Consider the following 18,209-nt stretch of genomic DNA (forward strand, 5'->3'; position numbering starts at 1 on the left):
AATTTATTTTTATATACAATGTAAAATAATTCAGTCCTATACACGTAAAACAAAAATATATAAGCTAATAAAAATTAAAAATAAAATCAAATATGAAAAAATTGGTTTAAAAATAATTCCAAGATATTTTTTAGAAGAAAATGAAATATATGTGTTTTAAATGATGAACAATAAAAAGAATTTGCTTACATAATAAAAATCAAAATAAATAAAAATAAGAGAGTAAATGAAATATCAATAACAAAAAAATTTTTACAGGATGAACAGTACTCGCTACATGTAACGGAGTACTGTAGCTAATTGTATTTTATAATTCATTTTACATAATCGGATGAAGTTTCTTTTTAAAATAATTTTTTAAATTATTTACATTTTTTAGATAATACAAAAGCCATTAGGAGTGCTCTGTTTGGTTTGGAGGCAGGGATGCAAGATGGTACGTGTTTTATTTATTTTATAATCTGACTATCTGAGTTGTACACTCACCACTCAGCTAAAATCTAATTTCTTTAATTTTTAAAGTAACCTTCTTCATCTAACCAATGCAATACATTTTAAATAATTTTAATAAACCAAATGGAAATTTGCTTACATGAGTTTGAGATAATACAATTTGAGATGAAAAAAAAAAAACATTAATTTTTCACATATTTTAGAGAAGATTACCTCTCTTGAAGTTTGTTTGTTCAATGTTCAACCGCACACGAGCGATCAGATGATGATCTGTCCCGAGTTCTTGGTCATCGTCCTGAAAGAACAAACACGGTTGACGGCGATCAACGACTGCACCAAGCAGAAAAGCCCGAAGATGCACCACTGCAGCTTGAAGCCCTCAAAGCGTGCAACCGAATGAATCTGTGCATTTATGTCCTCTGCCACGGTTTTTCTCTTTTGGGTCTTCACCAAAACCCTAATTGAGGTAGAGGCCCATGAAAAAGAAGGCCCAGATATCCTCTAATCAGTTTACTTTTAAATAAAAAATAATAAACACGTCATTTTTCTTAACACTTTATACAATAATATTTTAAAATAAGAATATTACTCATAAAAGTATTGGTTTCTTTGGTCCATAAGAAACGTTTCAATCCAAATAACAGTATAGAAACTCTTGATAGGAAAATGATTTTCTTACAATATTTTGTACAATATATTATATAACAATGTGTTAAATAAATGATATTTTTTTAAAATTATAGTACTTTTATAAGATATTTTATAAAAATACTCTTCATTTAATATATTATTATATAATATATTATATAAAATATTATGAATATATCGTTACTCCTCTCGATAATGTACTTTCTACCTCTTGCAATAATAATGCATCAATGCAGACGAAATTACGGCTTCTCATGATGAAATTTGAGCGATCTTCAGTCAAACTACGTAAAAGTAGTGTTTTTCTCCCCTCGAGGAAAAGGAATTTATTTTTTCGAATAAGATAAAAAAGATTTATCATTCATGATCCCCCCACCAGTACGCTGGCAACCAAAGTGCACACTTTAATTTTCAGCATTCTCAGCCATTAGGGATCGAACCACTGTCGGCCGGCCCAATTTAATTTGAGAGATGTGAAATATATACGATTTTTCGTGTAAAATCTTGTACGTTCATCATGTAATCTTGTTTAAAATAAAGGTTACAACGCTTAAAAGAATACAACAATATTAATGTCGAAAACTGCCTAGCTACTGATCGAGGTAAAGTTACGTTAAATCTTTCTATTACCTCTTTTAATCGAAGGAAAATCTGCATTCTCTACGGATTTTTTCTAATTTCACAATCAATAATTGATCTATTCATCATTTTCACACCAAACATTTACTTTTATTTTTTTACTTCTTTTCTCTTAATAAATATGTAGTATAAGAATAAGAGTAGAATAACTCAATTAATTTAACTGAAAAAAAAAACACCAATAATATGCGGTGTACTAGACAAGTGAGTATCATTCCTATTTCACAATATCTGTATATGCATGTAAAGTTGCTCATTTATTTGTGCAATACTACCCCATGCACCCATAGGACATGCATGCATATATTGATACAGACATAATAGAGATTATTCTACAGACTAGTTTCAACAAATAATCAAAACTGAGAAGACGAGAGATTTGCCTTAAACATAGAGAAAACTCTGAATAATATTGATTAATAGTAAAATTCAAAATTAGTTTATGAACCCACAAGCCAGACTTAAATAGTTGCACGATTTAAAATTATGATTATTTTAAAGTGAAAAAATCTAAATTATTGTATGAGAAATAAGTACATAAATAAACAAGGATTCAACAAAAAATTTGGCCAAAATCGAAATCAGAATTACTTCCAAAACTTGAAACCAAATATTTACTAATGAGACAAAAATGAGTATAAATATATGATTTGAGAGAAAATAACTAATATATACAAAAAATATATTAAGCTTTTCCTTCTATATTTATACAGATTTATCTTTTTAAGATAATATTTAATTGCAACCAACGTAAAATTGAGACCTAAATACCCCATATCAATTTGGTTTTGCATCATAATCCAATAGTTAAACCGAAAACAGCTTGGGTTTATCAAAGAGTAAAATACCAAGTAGAAACTTGATTCCTTTGAATCTTTGAGAAAATGGGTTTGCATCTAACTGAAGTATTAATTGCAGGAACTGATCATCGACAACGACACATGAGGCAATCCGAGCCAGCTAGGAAGTGATCATCTCCATCCTAGAGACTGGAGAGCAAATGCATATATATTGTGCCACGACGTCCAAAAGCTCGATCTGGATCCCCAAGCTGATCACTAAGAGAAGCGGCGGACTATATAAATTTTATTGAAAGGGGGTGCAAATTAAAGAACGTGTATAGATGGGAGGCCGTAAAATTAACACTAAATGAAACTATATGCATGCGTGTTGCTTGGGTTAAATTCGAGATTGAAAAAAAGCACTCAATTGGTACGTAGATGTGGATTCATGTGCGCGCAGAGATAAAGATCAAAAAGAGTTTTTGCTGCGCAGCACATGCTCCTCTGTACCAGTTTCATCATCCTCAATTCTAATACCAATAGCTGCGTGCGCCTCTGTGCTTGCGTGCAGTTCGAGGCGTGTGGAAACAGACAAGGTTACAAACTAAGCCAGTCACTCCAGTAACATATATAGCTTGAGAGAGAGAGAGAGAGAGGGGTTGGAGTAGAATCTAACCGCGAGACACTTAGATACAAACACGAAGGGAGCTGGAGAGTGGGGACGCTGGGGGAACAGGACCAAGAGGGTCCAATAAGTCTGACACCAGGATTCCCACACTTGTTGCTTCCAACACTCTACACGATAAAGCATTTTCAATTTTTAAATAAATGGGGTTCGTTCACTTTTTTATTCCCTCTTTCCGATCACTCGACATTTTCTACATACAAGGAAAGGAAAGGTGGAATTTTTTTGCAGCCTTTTCTAGACATGAGAGATCGATCACTCTTTTCATCTCAGACCACCCCCTTCCACTAGTTCTCCCTTTTTTTGACCTGCCATACTACTCTCTCTCTCTCTCTCTCTCTCTCTCTCTCTCTCTCTCACATATGCTATGTTGCATCCCCAGTGGGCAAATGGTGTGCCCTACTAGCTTGAGGATCTTATTTTATATCTCGATCCTCTTACTTGTTTTTTCACTGATCAACATCCTTTTCTTTACTTATGATCTTAAGGAAGGTTAACACTTTTGAATCTATGTGTGTAGGAATTAGACTTTAATTTGCGGCTTTGCCACTTTGTACGTACTCCATTTTGAGTAGCTGCATGCATTCCTAAATATATAATTGTTTCAACTTCCACTATATAAGATGGGTAAGAAATTAATTAGAATGGTATGATCTTTAAAGCCACGATCGATATGCGAGTACTAGTACTGGTGAATGAATATTAATTGGAGTACTAATTATATGCATGCCCATTTGTTTTGATCTGGATTAATTTTTACCCTTTTCTCAGTTCTGGGTGTTCGAATACTAATTAATTAATTAATTAATGTCAAAATATAATTCTGACCAATCGAACTGATCGATCCATGCATTCTTCGGCGCGCGCATGCATGCATGCAGCTTCTTTCTTTTTTGTAGTTCACGTATAATATTGATGAAAAAAAATATTCTTCATTAATATTACACATAACCGCAAGATAATTAATGGTATTTTTAGTGCAAGCTGAATTGGAATATGTATATATACTGCTCGAGAATTCAAGATAAATACTAGTGCGTAGTCACGTGTGCGATCGAAGAGAACACTTGTATTATTAATGTCGCTATTTTGATGTTTTTTTTTTTTTTTTTTTTTCTGTTTTTTATATTTGGATTTCCCTATTTTGGGTAATCGGTACCTAAAGTTACCCCCCAATATTCGCTGTAATTGAAACATCAATTTATTGTCGACGCAGTAGCACCGCATGCAATTGGTCAAGTTGCCTTTTCATGATCATGAGGTAACTTGTCATTTACAACACTCAAAATATCCTGTTGCTAAATTTACCCATAAATGAAAATAACCCTACTTGATGAGTACTTTTACTTCATCTGGCCGTTTCACTAGCTAGCCTGCATGCTTTCCGGCCTTATCCGATCGAATTACAAACTATACTTGTAAGTGAATTTTGTCAAAATTTTGCAGTTTTTTTCAAGTAAAACTTCCAAGATTATTAGATATTTAGACCTAGTTAAAAATTCCTAATTCTTTACTCGTTTACTGCATGGCCCAGGTCAGAAACCATCCTTGCCGTTGTTTGGTTGGAACCGAGAAAAGGCTTTTAACAAAAAGAAATAAAGTCCTTTTAACCAATTAGCTAGAAGATCATAGATGTAGAGATATCGTAAAAGTAAATTTATAAATTGATTTGGTTTGATGTAATTTGTATGTTAGATTGTATATGTATTTTTATTATAAAATAGATTTAACGTATCATATGAAATCATATTAGTCTGTAGATATACTTTTATTTGATATTTTTGTGGTTATAACACTTATCCTCTTAATTATAATTTCGTTGCAAAACCCGTTTTCTAATCAATTCTATATATTTTATGTTTCGTGCATGCATCTTAATCATTAACAGCATGCTCCAGATTAATTAATTACTTTAGAGATACTTTAGCTGAAACTTCCTACTATTATTTTTTATGGGGCTAATTAAAGTACTCCGCCATTTTTGTGATCAATAGACAACCAACATGCAGCTAGCTGGGACAAGACCTGCGCGCTAGCAAGCACTAAGGAGCAATATTATTTTAATATTGTACAAAAGGGACAAGACATGAATAGCAAAAGAAACCCCCCATTACTGCTCTTCTTCTTCTACCCGGCCCCCATGCTTGATCGTTTTTTAAACTGAGAGTCATGTTTTAGCTAGTCTAAATATTAAGGCTGATATTTTAATAACATATATAATCTTGTCTTGATCATTGCCGTCCCCGGCCCCCCTTGCTGATAAAATGAAACGTGTATATATGTCTTTGATCATGATCATCATGTTCTTTTTCAAAAGTAGAACTTTAATGAGTTGAGCCGAGGAGCACTCACTTATTATAATTTCTTATGAAACGTACAACGTACGTACGTAATTAGAACAAACTGATATCAAGTTCAAGCTCCCTTTATATTTAATAGTCTCGTTTATTTTTACAATTTATTTCATCTCATCTATTTATTATATTTTTTTAAAATTTTTACATAAAATAAAATAAACAATTCAATTTTTTCAAATCTCAAGATAAAAATAATATTAAAAAAATATATTCTAATAATAGTTTATTCAATTTTTAATTTTAATTTCAATTCATTTCATCTTATCTACGAAAACAAACAATGCGGTTTGGGTAATGATCGGTTGATCTGCAGAAGGGACTCAAGCTTGTACGTCCATCTGTTCAGTTGAGTTGGTTAAATTAATTCAATACAATTGTTACTAAAACTCATTTTTGAACAACTGATCTTAATCGTTGCATGCACGTACACTCATGCAGAGACTGGTGTGTGTGTATATAGCTCAATAAAAATAATCCTCATCATGAGAGCGGGTCAAAGTCCGGATAAAAAACATATTAAGATAATTGATAAATATAGAAATATATCATTATCCATTCAATATTAACAAATTAAATGAATAAAGACACGACAAATTAAAGATTTTATCTCTCTATAATTTGAATTACATAAAAAAAAAAAAAAAAACTGACTTTGGGCTGTTCAGCCGTTTTACCACGTTTTATATATATGTATCATAGGTACTTAATTATCTTATTTTGATGAAAAATTATTGATTATGTGGCTGGTTAATCGATCTAAAATCATGTAGGGGCGGGGGGCATGCAGCCCGCTGCCCATATATACCTGCAGCTAGCCCTCCTCTGGGTCGGTCTCTGCTCCTAGCTGTCTCGGTATCCATGAAATATAAATATATGAACATCATGAGACCATAAATTACTCCACGAGATTCATTCCAATTGCAGATCATGGTCGTCACTGACTGGACTGAACATTTTTCGACATTAATTAATTAAAGGTGTCTGTTCTTGTGATCAAAATAGGTGCTAGCTAAACTAGCTATGTACATACATAAGCTTTTATATATTATATATATATATATTCCCGTTGCTGTGTCTGTATTTTTTTTTTTTTTTTTAAGGGATGATCTAATTGGGTTTTTTTTTTTTTTTTTTTTTTTAATAACGCATTCATGCCCCTAATTAATTTCACAGTTGCACTAATATATCATATCACGCGTGGAAACTGCCATATATAGTAGTAGAAGCTCTCTCCCACTTTAGGAGTAAGGATATTTTTGAGCATGCAAATTGATCAAGCACGCTCCAATATTTCAGCACTTTAATTATTAATTACTCCTACCACGTTCTCTCTCTATTCATGTCAAGAGGGCTCGTTTGGGTGTTAAAGTGATCTCACCTGAGATAGTTTCGTATGGATGGGTATACTCTCCATCCAAACACACACATACAATTTATTTCATCTAAAATAATCTCATTTTTTTCATCTTAACTAAGCATTGTTTATTGATAAGACTTTTATTATTATTCCATCATTAGATTCACTACAACAATAAATCAATCATTGATGGGCCTTACTACTTTTTCAAATTTTCGTTAAAAAGTTAAACACATCTCAATAAGACTCACAAAACCCACTCAAATATCTTAACTCACTACTATTCACAGATAAACTCATATAATCTAGGATACTCTTAACATCCACATGGAGCCAAAAAGTATATGAGGGTGAGTGATCATCTCATGCTTCGATATGCATGTGTACTTGCACACAAACTTTAACATACAATTACCTCATCTTGGTTAATTAATTTTAGAATAATGTTTTAGTAAAAGATAACTTTATAAAAGTAAACTCATAAGATGATGTGTCTTGATTTGATACATTAGATTATAAAGTAAATCTAACAAATAGAATGAAGTCATGTCAGTAATTTATGAATTTGTTTTTGTGAAATCTCTTTGTAACTATAACACTTATCTTAATTTTATAATGCTAACAATATGATAGAATATCTTGAGATCATTGTTAATTAGAAACTTACAAAAATCAGGCTTATTCCTATCTATGTACTATTTTTATTAGGGATTAAATTGACTGGATCAAATCATCTAGAAATTTATCACTAAGAGAAGAGATAAAGTCAAGATATAAGATAAAGAAGTTGGCTCAGACTCCTAAAAGGAAAATGTATCACAAGTCAAGTTGGACTCTATCACTCCAAAGAAATAACCTCTATATAAGAAGCAGCTCCCCAACAAATCATACAGGCTCACTTCATGCACTCTCAACCAATTCTCTAAAGGGACTCTCCTGAGACTAAATTATCTCATCATATTGAGTGATATGTGAACCAACGAGACATTGTAAAATCATCACCTGATATAATGGATTTTGTCCCCAACAATCCGTGGACATAAACTTTTATGCCGAGCCACGTAAATTCATGTATTTTCCTTTATTTACTTTTATTTATTTATTTATTATTTATTTCATGAATGAACACGAATAGCACCGTATCGAAACCCGAATCACCAATGTGGTTTGAGAATGACTCTTTCTTTCTTCCGGTCTGTTGTGTAATTTTTGACATTAACAATTTTAATAGCTAGGGTTTCTCCCGCTAGTACTGTAGAATTGCATCCAGAATTAGGACAAGCAAGAACTCAAATATGATAACTGTAGAATTTCATATTTTAACTAGCAAACTTGGTTAAATTAATGTAATACAGCCTTTTGTGCCTCGCGCATTTATGATCTCTTTTACGTCAATGGTTGGAGGCAACGATCGAACGCGGTTTTGAAGTACAGTTTCTTAATTACGTTTCTAGCTACTTTCTTTTGTATCCTTATGTTTTTGCACTGAGTTATTTTATTTTCTATATGGTTGAAAGAAAATAAAAATAATTATTTATATAAAGTTAATTATCGAGTAGAATTTTTCTTTTTTTAAAAAAAGGTCTGACAAATACTGTTGAATAAAAAGAGATGGGATCAGAGAGGACAAAGCCAGATCAATATCATCCGCTCATAATATTTTATTTTTCAATGAAATCAAATAATTAATTAGCAGTTATATATATACAACTCTCAATTACTTCTCCAGATTATAACAATTTTTTTCTTTCCAGGGAATTAATCATCAGTTGATTAAAGTCTCTCAATAATTAGCTTTGGATTATAATTTTTACAGATAAACAACTAATTTTTTTATTAATGATTTTTCTCTTAATTAATTATAGACTATGATCGATATATTTTCTTCTCTTTTTTCCCCGTGGGATAATAATAATTTATTTGCCCACTCGAGAATTAGATAAAAAAAAAGTATACATATAGTATTAAACAAAGAGTTTTGCAATTTACAAGCCTCACACACAATACATCATACTTTCATTTATTTTTTTAAAAATTTTTCTGATTTTATTCTTCTTAAAATAATTAAATTTTTATACTCATCATCCATATACCACACATTTGGTAAGAGAAAAAAATAACAAAAAAAATAATATATAATGTATGAGACTTATGAATAAAATTTTTCTTAAACAAATTAAAGAGAGGAAAAAAAGGCCGCATACCAGCAGCCTCTTATATATTACGATGTCAACACTGAATTTTATTATTTGGCGGTCACGTTTTGATTGATCACTACTATTTGTAGAACATTTCCATATGGAAAATGCTTTATCTAAATTCATAAATTGACGTGGTTTGATGTGATACGTTAGATTATAAAATTATTTTTATAATAAATAGATATAACGGATTCTATAAAGTGATTTGTTTTGTATAATCTCTTTGTATTAAGCAATTCTCTTCATATATACATAATATAAGAGCCTAAGGCCAAATCAGAAGGATCGATCATTGCATGCCTATATAATATATATACGAAAAAAAGAGGGAATTTTTAAAATTTTGGCTATAGTTTTTTTTTTTTTTTGAAAATAATTTTGGCTATAGTTGATCATGTGCAAATGAGATCATTCGCGTACGGTGTTAGCAATTAGTTATAAGAGGTCAATTTGATTGAAAATTTCTGCCAAGATGGAAACCAAGGAAGAGGAGAGAGAGAGAGAGAGCAAAACATTATGGGTTAATTTGGAATTCCAGTTTGCTTTATTGAAAGAAAATAATGATGCTGACTAAGCTGCGAACAGCAATAAAGATGAACAAGTTAGGTAGGAAAGTGGCATGGATTATTCTAAGTTCTTAACAAAAATGGTAGAGTACTACTGCTAATCCCCGTCCCAGCTTAAACAACATGGCACAATAAATATTATTATTTAGTATTTTTTTTTTTTTTTATGATAGTAGAAAAAAGAAAAGGGTTGATAAACAGGAAGTGACGGTGGAAAAGAAAAAGATGTTAAATTATGGTAGTATTTCTCCTTTTTCTTTCTTTAACTGATTTATTTATTTATTTAAAGTAAGAAGAGGGGTGAGGAATCCATGTCTTCCAAGCACTCCCAGACAAAATGAGCTTCAGAGGAGAAAAGTAACCACTGCTTTACGACCCAGAAAAGGAGATTTCAAACACCATAAGGTTACTTAGGAAATTGCGTGGTTATTAACCCAACCCATTCTCTCTCTCTCTCTCTCTCTCTCTCTCTCTCTCTCGGTCTCTATATTTAGTGGGGAGCTGGGGTGCAACTCCAACCCCACATCTTCCTTCTTTCCCTCAGAAAACCACACACAAACCCCACAAACATTAGCCAGACCTTAACTCCCCCAAGTTTAGGCGCCCGCTTTGCTTGTGTTTTGCCAATTTCAATAGGGTTTGTGGGGCTTTGAAACCCATTTGATTATGACCTAGTTCCCATCTGCCTCAATATTAATTCCTACATCCTCAATATATACCTCTCGCTTCACCTTCTACTGTCTCCTTAAATTCCTTCTCCGCCCTCACTCCCTCCCAAAACTGCTACATGATATTCATCTTCCTCCTCTTCATGGGGAAGATTAGATATGATTTGAACTCCAGGACTTATCCATAGATATACGGACTTCAAGTCCTCACATCTGTACATATTTCTACATACATGCATATGTATATACATGTTTTCTAAACCTTATATATAGTTCAAGTCGTATATGATGAGGTTGGAGAAAGTCTTGGTTAGAAACTTTTGTAATATAAGGGAATTTTTTTTCTTCTTGACATGATGGCATCACGCATACAAACATGCATATATGTGCCTGGCTCCCTGTATGCCATTTGCAGAGCTCACCGGACAATCGATGGCCTCCGTGGATGGCGTATGAGGAGCCATGCATATTCCATGTATATACATGAAATTAAAATTTCCAGTTCCTTCTCCTTTTTTTTTTCCTCTCTCTCTCTCTCTCTCTCCTCTCTCTCTTCAAGGAAGTGTTGTCATATTCGATCGAGACCTAATTCCACATGTGGTTGTAATTTTTTTTCCTCCGTGTACACGGGCAGCGTTGTAATTTTAGAAAGCTGCAGGCGTTTCTCTCATGTCTGAATAAAAGGTACTACTTCTTCTTCTTCTCCGTCGGGAGTAGTACTACTTAACGGGTTTAAGGGTTTTGATCATGATGGCTTGATGTCTATGTTTTTGCAGAGAATAATAGTAGCTTCCGTGAAGATGTTCGTCTCTCACCGACGGTCTCATGTGGCTTTGCAGGAGACCATAATCATTTTCACTACACATGTAACGAGGTTTCTGTGAAATCTTTAGCCCAAATTATGGTAAATTAGAAGTGTACCTGACAACATGGAAGTCACAACTACCATGTTGCCCTTCCATCTTGCTGAACGCTTGTCCGATGGATGGACATTTCATATGACCCCTATGCTGTCATATAATTAATGTCCTATAAAGAAGCAATTGTTTCACATACCTTTTTTTTTTTTTATCATGGAAAACAAAAACCCAAATCAATCTAGGCCTTTGGTTTGATGGATAGTCAGAATTGAAATTTGAAACCCAGTAGTACTTTTGGTTCTGTTTCTTCTAAGCTTCTACGGCCAGTAAGTTTTTGCCTCCCCAGTCCCTATCATTAATGTTTTGGTTTGACAAGCCTAGCTAGTACTGATGAACTGATTCGCTTTTTCTTCACTAATGCATTTTGGAATAGAGAATGCTTATTTTAATGCATTTGGGCTTGAAGAAAGCATATGTACCAACAACGGATCGATTCTAGACCTTCTGTTGACGGAACCAGCTCTCAGTCATGTGACCTATGTTTTCTATTATATGGGAGGGTAATGATCGAGTTAGTATAGCGGCATAGACATAAAGGACCCCTCAAAGTCCACTAAATGATCTAGCGAGCTGCTTTTAGCGTAAATAATATAGATATAGGGTGTACGTTGTTAATTAAATATTACGTACAAAGTTGGGGAAATAGTATATATTTCATACGTCTAGCTCATCAAAGAGCTGTTCCTACTTTCTGGCCAATGGATCGTATTTATTAATTAATGTTGTGGCCGAGTAGCTCACTGCTAGCTAGAAAGATCCCTGAATGCATGCTTAGGCTTATCTGCATTAAAACCTTATGTCCTTTGTTGGCAATGGACCTCGCCTCGGGATATCTAGCATGCATGCAGCTGTTCCTACTTCCTGGCCAATTGATTGTAATGATCTGAGTAGCTAGTAATTATGCTAGCTGAGCTACCCAACTAGAAAATAGTTCCCCGATTGGATATGCTTTTAGGCTAGCTTATCTGCATTAGAACGCGTACTCCTTAGCAAGGAACCTCCGCAAATATATATCGTGTTTGTAGCTCAGATCGATTTCCCCCCCACCACCCCCCCCCCCCCCCTCTCTCTCTCTCTCTCTCTCTCTCTCTCTCACACACACACACAACACACACACGCACTAGTACTACTACACAAGTCTGGCCAGGCCATCTATCGAGAAAAGAAAAGTATGGATTCTGGGGAAAGTAAAAGTGCTTTGCAGCAGCAGGAGGATTATCATTATGGCAACTGGCCTGGGAATCTCATACAAGCAGTGGACCACCCCCTCTCTCTCTCTCTCTCTCATTGGCTTGGAGGGAATATATTATACGGTCAAAGCAGGTCAAAAAGAAAGAAAGATTGGTCAGGCAAAGAGAGGGGGACCATCTTTGCGAGATCTACTGGGAAGATCAATTATATATATGTGGGGTTTTGGGTGCATATAGTAATATTTTTTAATTTTCGATTTCATAGATCGCTAACATTAATCTCCTGTACGTGTTGATGATCATCATGAGTCTCGTCAGGCCGAGGCTAGTAGCTAGCTAGCGTGGAAAGAAAAATAGTAGGAAAATAAAATCATGTACGGGCTCGCGCTGGGGTGGCTTGCCTGGGGGTCCACGTACTTCGTCAACAATTTGTTGTCCCCTAGTACGTATTTTAGTCCTATATGTCTACTTTCTTAGTAGATTCTGTCCCTTTTTTATTTCTATCTGCCGTCCTTTCTTACCAGTCTCGCACATATTTTCTTCGTCAAATGCTTATCTGGCTTCCATAGTTTACATTTTCTTGGATACCTTATGATTTCCTCTTCTTTTTTCTTTTTCTTTTTTTTTTTTTTTTTTTTTCTGCAGGATCGGTTACTTTATGATTTTGTTTACCTTTATACGATAATGAAATTATCAGACAGATTAATACCAAATATATATAAGTAATGATACAACTCATTTTATAATTATCTTTTAAATAAAATATATTTTTATAAATTGATATTATTTTTATAAGTTATTATTTATAAAAAAAAAATTAAAAAAAAAAAACTAGCCCACGTTCAATGGTTTTGATTGATATCATTCACACCGATCTAAATTAAACGCGATAGATGGCCGTTCTAACTGAATAATTAGGGGACTTGTTTTCTAATTCATTTGATGAACAAGAACTAAGTGATTCTACATGATATCGAGGAAAAAGATCGATGTTTCCGAAACTTCCATCAAGATGGAATTTGAATTACTAGTACTTGATCTGCCATGCTGCATTCACGTCTTTTAATTTTATTTTTTATTTTTTGTGTTTTTAGCCAGAAAAATGAAGATCAGAGCCCAGCTACTAAGGGCCTAGCAAGATATATACCGTTGGTCCGTTGGTAATGGATTGGAAATCCTTGCACGAGCAGAGTACTTAATGTGCAGTACTTTTTTTTTTTTTTTTTTTCCTAGCGAGTAGCGAGTCTGCGCTGCATGAACTAGGGTTTAAGTAGTGAGATGGAGAGGGCGGAGAGACAGTGCTGTCTGTGAGTTTCCTATTTAATCGAGTAGAACATCTGCACAATGTCACAGCTAGCTAAGCTTGCATGGTGTTTAGAAGAGTCGATCGGCACGTACATACATATATATAATATCTATTGATCTCCACCGCGTAAGGCCACGTACGTTTCGTTTTCCGTTCTCGATTGATTTTCTCCGGTCCTTTCAGTAGTACAGCGCTCAACAGTTCAGACTTGAGATCACATGCACCCACGGTACTATTTTCTCTCTTGAGGTTTTTGTTTTCTATTTTCTATTTTCGAGAACATGAATATGCACAGATATTTAGTTAAAATAAAATTTAAGAATATTTGTTACTACGATTGACCATATTTTTTCGGGGAAAAAAAGTAGGCCAATTTAGAACTTTTTTGTTTTCAAAAAACATTTTATCTTATCTTATTTAATTATTATAATTTTTTAACTTTTAATATAAAATATAATAAAAAATTTAACTTTTCAAATCTTAAAATAAAAATAATATTAAAAATATATTTTAATAATATTTTATTTAATTTTTTAATTTTAATTTTAATTCATCTTATTCTATATTTAAAGATAAACGAGACATTAGTATTGAATGACTGCAGTACTTTGTTGTCTGATGATAACTAAAGTTCGTTTCAAAGGCTGATTAGACTAATGAATTTCACGGGCAAATGTTTTGTCTCGTGTGAACTAGTCCTTTCATGAATGGACAGTGCTAGAGGGCCGCCTGGCGTACCACTAGTCTATTTTTTTATTTTTTATTTTTTTAACAGTTTTTTAATGTTCTTAATAATAAATAAATAAATAATTTTATTAATAATCACTTTTTTAATTATTAAGAAAAAATTTTAAAATTAAAAATAAATAAACAGTAATTTTGAAAAGCTCCACTAATATTTTCCTTCATGAATTGCATACATACGTTTTCCAAAATGTTTTTATCAGTACGTACGTTATATAAAGTGATTAACTTTCAAATATATATAGGAAAATGATAGTATGACTATTAAATATGCCCATCAAATATATTCATTCATATATTTTTATTTTTATTTTTTTAATAATTAAGGATGTTTAAAAAATGATTAAAGAAAAAAAAAACTTATTTATACTAGTGTGCACATTTAGTGGGCACATTTGGTAATCCTGCTATTAAGAAAATAACATTGAGCAAAAAATAATTAAAAGAAATGGTCTAATATAAGTTATATATCTCATTATACTTAAAAGTGTCGATCGCCAGATGAATAGTAACTTATTTTACGTTTTCTTCCTCCCCTCACGTCCCTCTGTACTTCACAGTAAAATTATCACTTTCCCTTCGTCCCTCTCTGCAAATTTACCACAAAATCATAACACAAATCACAAATCAACAGATCCGTGAAGAGAGAAGGCAGGAGCTGGGGCTTCGGCTGGAGGAAAGGAGGAAGAGGAGGGGTCGTCGGCAAAGGACGAGGTTGCTGGTGGTGGTGCGGTGGTGTAGGAGTCGCCAACTGCGGCGCTACGGGAAGAAACCCGTGCGTCGAGACCCATTTTGGGTTGGTCGCGTGCGGCTGACGGAGGACTTGCCAAGAGGCTTCGACGGTGGAGTTTGCTCGCCGGCGTGAAGGGAAGCCGATGAGGTGGTCGGTTACACCGCAGGGTGGCGCATGGCGACGTTGGGCTGCTTGAGAGAGGATATCAAGTGAGAGATAGGGAAGACGTGCGGGGGAAGGGAGGAGCTGCCAAGGGACTTTGATGGTGGGGTTTGGTCGTCGGCTTGAAGAGAAGCCGGTGACGTGGTCGGTGACACCACACGGTGGCGCACGCCTGCTTGAGGGAGGAGATCCCATGAGAGAGAGGGAGGACGCGACGCGACTGAGCGAAAAGGGAGAGAGGAAGAAAGTGAAAGTGAGGGAAAAATCAAGGTTTTTGGATTTAAATCCAGCCCTTCGTCATAATCTCCAAATTTGGTCCAATGGTAAAAATTTCAATATTGATTAAATTAATTTAAAATAGATAATTAACATATAAATATCATATCATAAATAAATTATCAAATTTAATTTAAAAAATATTAAAGTTTTTGAGATTTAAATCCAACCCTTTATCATAAGTCTCTAAATTTGATCCAATAATAAAAATTTAAATTAATTTAAAATAGATAATTAACATATAAATATCATATCATAAATAAATTATCAAATTTAATTTATAAAATATTAATCTTTCATCATTAAATAAATGATAAAATTTTGTTAAATAAAATTTAAAAAAATAAAACTATATAAATAATTAGAGTTTTAACATAATTTAAATATGATAATATTCTTAATTAACTAAATTAGGCAAACGTCCCTTGAACGTTACCCTACTTCTAATATATATATATATATATATATATATATATATATATATATATATACACACACACAAACCCTGGATATCCAAAGAACATTCATAACATGTACACAAGCAAAAACACTTTTACTTTACGAGTTTTGCTACACAATCTCCACCACACTCCACACTCCACACTCCATACTCTACATTTTTTTAAAAAATTTTAATATTTTTTTAAAATTTTTGTTGAGATTATTTTTTTAAAAGTATTTCAAATTTTCTATTCATTATTTATATAATAAATATTTGATAAAAGAAAAAAAATAATAAAAATTAAAAAATATATATAAAATGTGGAGTGTGAGGAGATTTTGAAGATTTTGCTTACTAAGACTAAGCATTTACAAAACCATATAGCTAGACATGACTTTGCGTAGGATGCAACATCGGCTTACCCTGTTCAAAAAATTAATAGAGATAGATATGGTACAGTCAAATGGCTCCTTCAAACCCATTATATAGGAGAACAACATACAACATCTATTTCAGCTTGATGCTCTTGTAAGCAACTTAAAATAAGCAACTTAAAAAGAAAGGAACTAAAATTATAGTTTAATCAATCCACACTAAAGTTAGTGAAAGAAGGGGAATAACCCCACAAATAATAAACTTCAACTTTATTCCTTGTAATGTATTCTTGTGCCAACCAGACATGATTAAAAAAAGTCATTCATCTGAAAATAAATGTGTGTGTAGTCAGCAAAATCAAAAAAAAGGAGGAGGACGTAGTAGACAAACTCTAGCTGGAATCTATGCTATCTTTAAACCATACCCTATCATATATTTATATAATAGACTGCAATTGAAACATCACACAAGGCAAAAACTTCGTTAGATAACCAGAGAGCATTTTTACAACATATAGATAGTCTACACATTATGAACCAAAACCTACTCAAGCTATAAACAGACACAAGTGCATGTAGAAGATACATATTCATGGCTTCTACTACCCTTTCCTGCAACCAGATAAAAATGCACTAAAATAAAATCACATCAGTCAAAACTTAAAAAAAAAAAAGGTTCAAAAACCTTCAAGGCTAACCCAATTAAATGGCACAAATAAATGCAATAATAGTTGGTTTTATTTATGTTTTGAACATGACCGAGTGCAAGAATCTCTATCTCTTAAACCACATGCCTATGTTATTGAACTAGAAGAAAAAAAGCAAGAGGAGAAATAATGGTTCACCTGCACAAAGTCAACCTACAAACATCATAATTGATACAAAGCCTGGAATGCAGCTCCAATAGCTGCCACAATCTACATATGCATCAATAGCTTTATCAGTATTTGTAAAGAGTATTATTGCTATAATATGCTACAAATTATCCATATTTCTATTTTTGTTTACACACTAATTACTAAATTCTCAATCACTTCACATGCAAGATCGATGACACCCATCAGTTTTTAAGCAAACATGTCAAAAGTATCATTAACCATCGTTAGCATGGAAAAGATAGTTGGGACATTTGGATCCTGGCAATTCAAAACTGTCTGACATAGATATAGTCTTTCACAATACAGTCGCAAGTAAAAGTTTTCTCACTTAGTTGAACTCCCAGCCTTCTGCACCCCCGATTTGAAGAATCTGAAACCAAAATGAATTGGAAACAAATCATGATCACTTGTTTGATTTCTTCACCTACTAACAGAGAATCATTAGGAAATGAAAAAGAGTCTCTCCAAACAAGAAGCAGGTAAAGTCTAGCAATGCATAGACGTATAAAAAAAACTGTTATTACATATAGATTAAATAAAAAAAGAGCAACCATGTGAAGAAAATATGCTTATTTATGAAAAGCACAATATATAACTCAACATACCTAAATAGTGTGCAAGCATATTAAGTTCTGAAAAATATAAACTATTTCAAACTGTGTAAAAACCAACATGAAAGATAGTAAAAATCTCTTGGTATTGTTGTCCGGTCGATTGTAAATGAAGCCAAACATACAAAAGTTTAACATTTATCGTTGACCTTTGGTGTGCATATATCTATTTAGATATTGACTTATTACTTGAACAAGAAGATGAGTCTTATGCAAT

The 18,209-nt window shown here is 33.1% G+C and overlaps 1 long non-coding RNA gene across 1 annotated transcript; it reads left to right on the forward strand.

Moving 5' to 3' along the window:
* The first annotated feature begins 10,118 nt into the window (after positions 1 to 10,118).
* Positions 10,119 to 11,507, forward strand: LOC121264327. Its single transcript, XR_005940481.1, has 2 exons — positions 10,119 to 11,040; positions 11,133 to 11,507. It is a non-coding gene; the product is annotated as an uncharacterized LOC121264327 (long non-coding RNA).
* The last annotated feature ends 6,702 nt before the right edge of the window (positions 11,508 to 18,209 follow it).

Source organism: Juglans microcarpa x Juglans regia, chromosome 1D (assembly GCF_004785595.1).
Source record: "Juglans microcarpa x Juglans regia isolate MS1-56 chromosome 1D, Jm3101_v1.0, whole genome shotgun sequence".
In the NCBI taxonomy this organism is placed as follows: domain Eukaryota; kingdom Viridiplantae; phylum Streptophyta; class Magnoliopsida; order Fagales; family Juglandaceae; genus Juglans; species Juglans microcarpa x Juglans regia.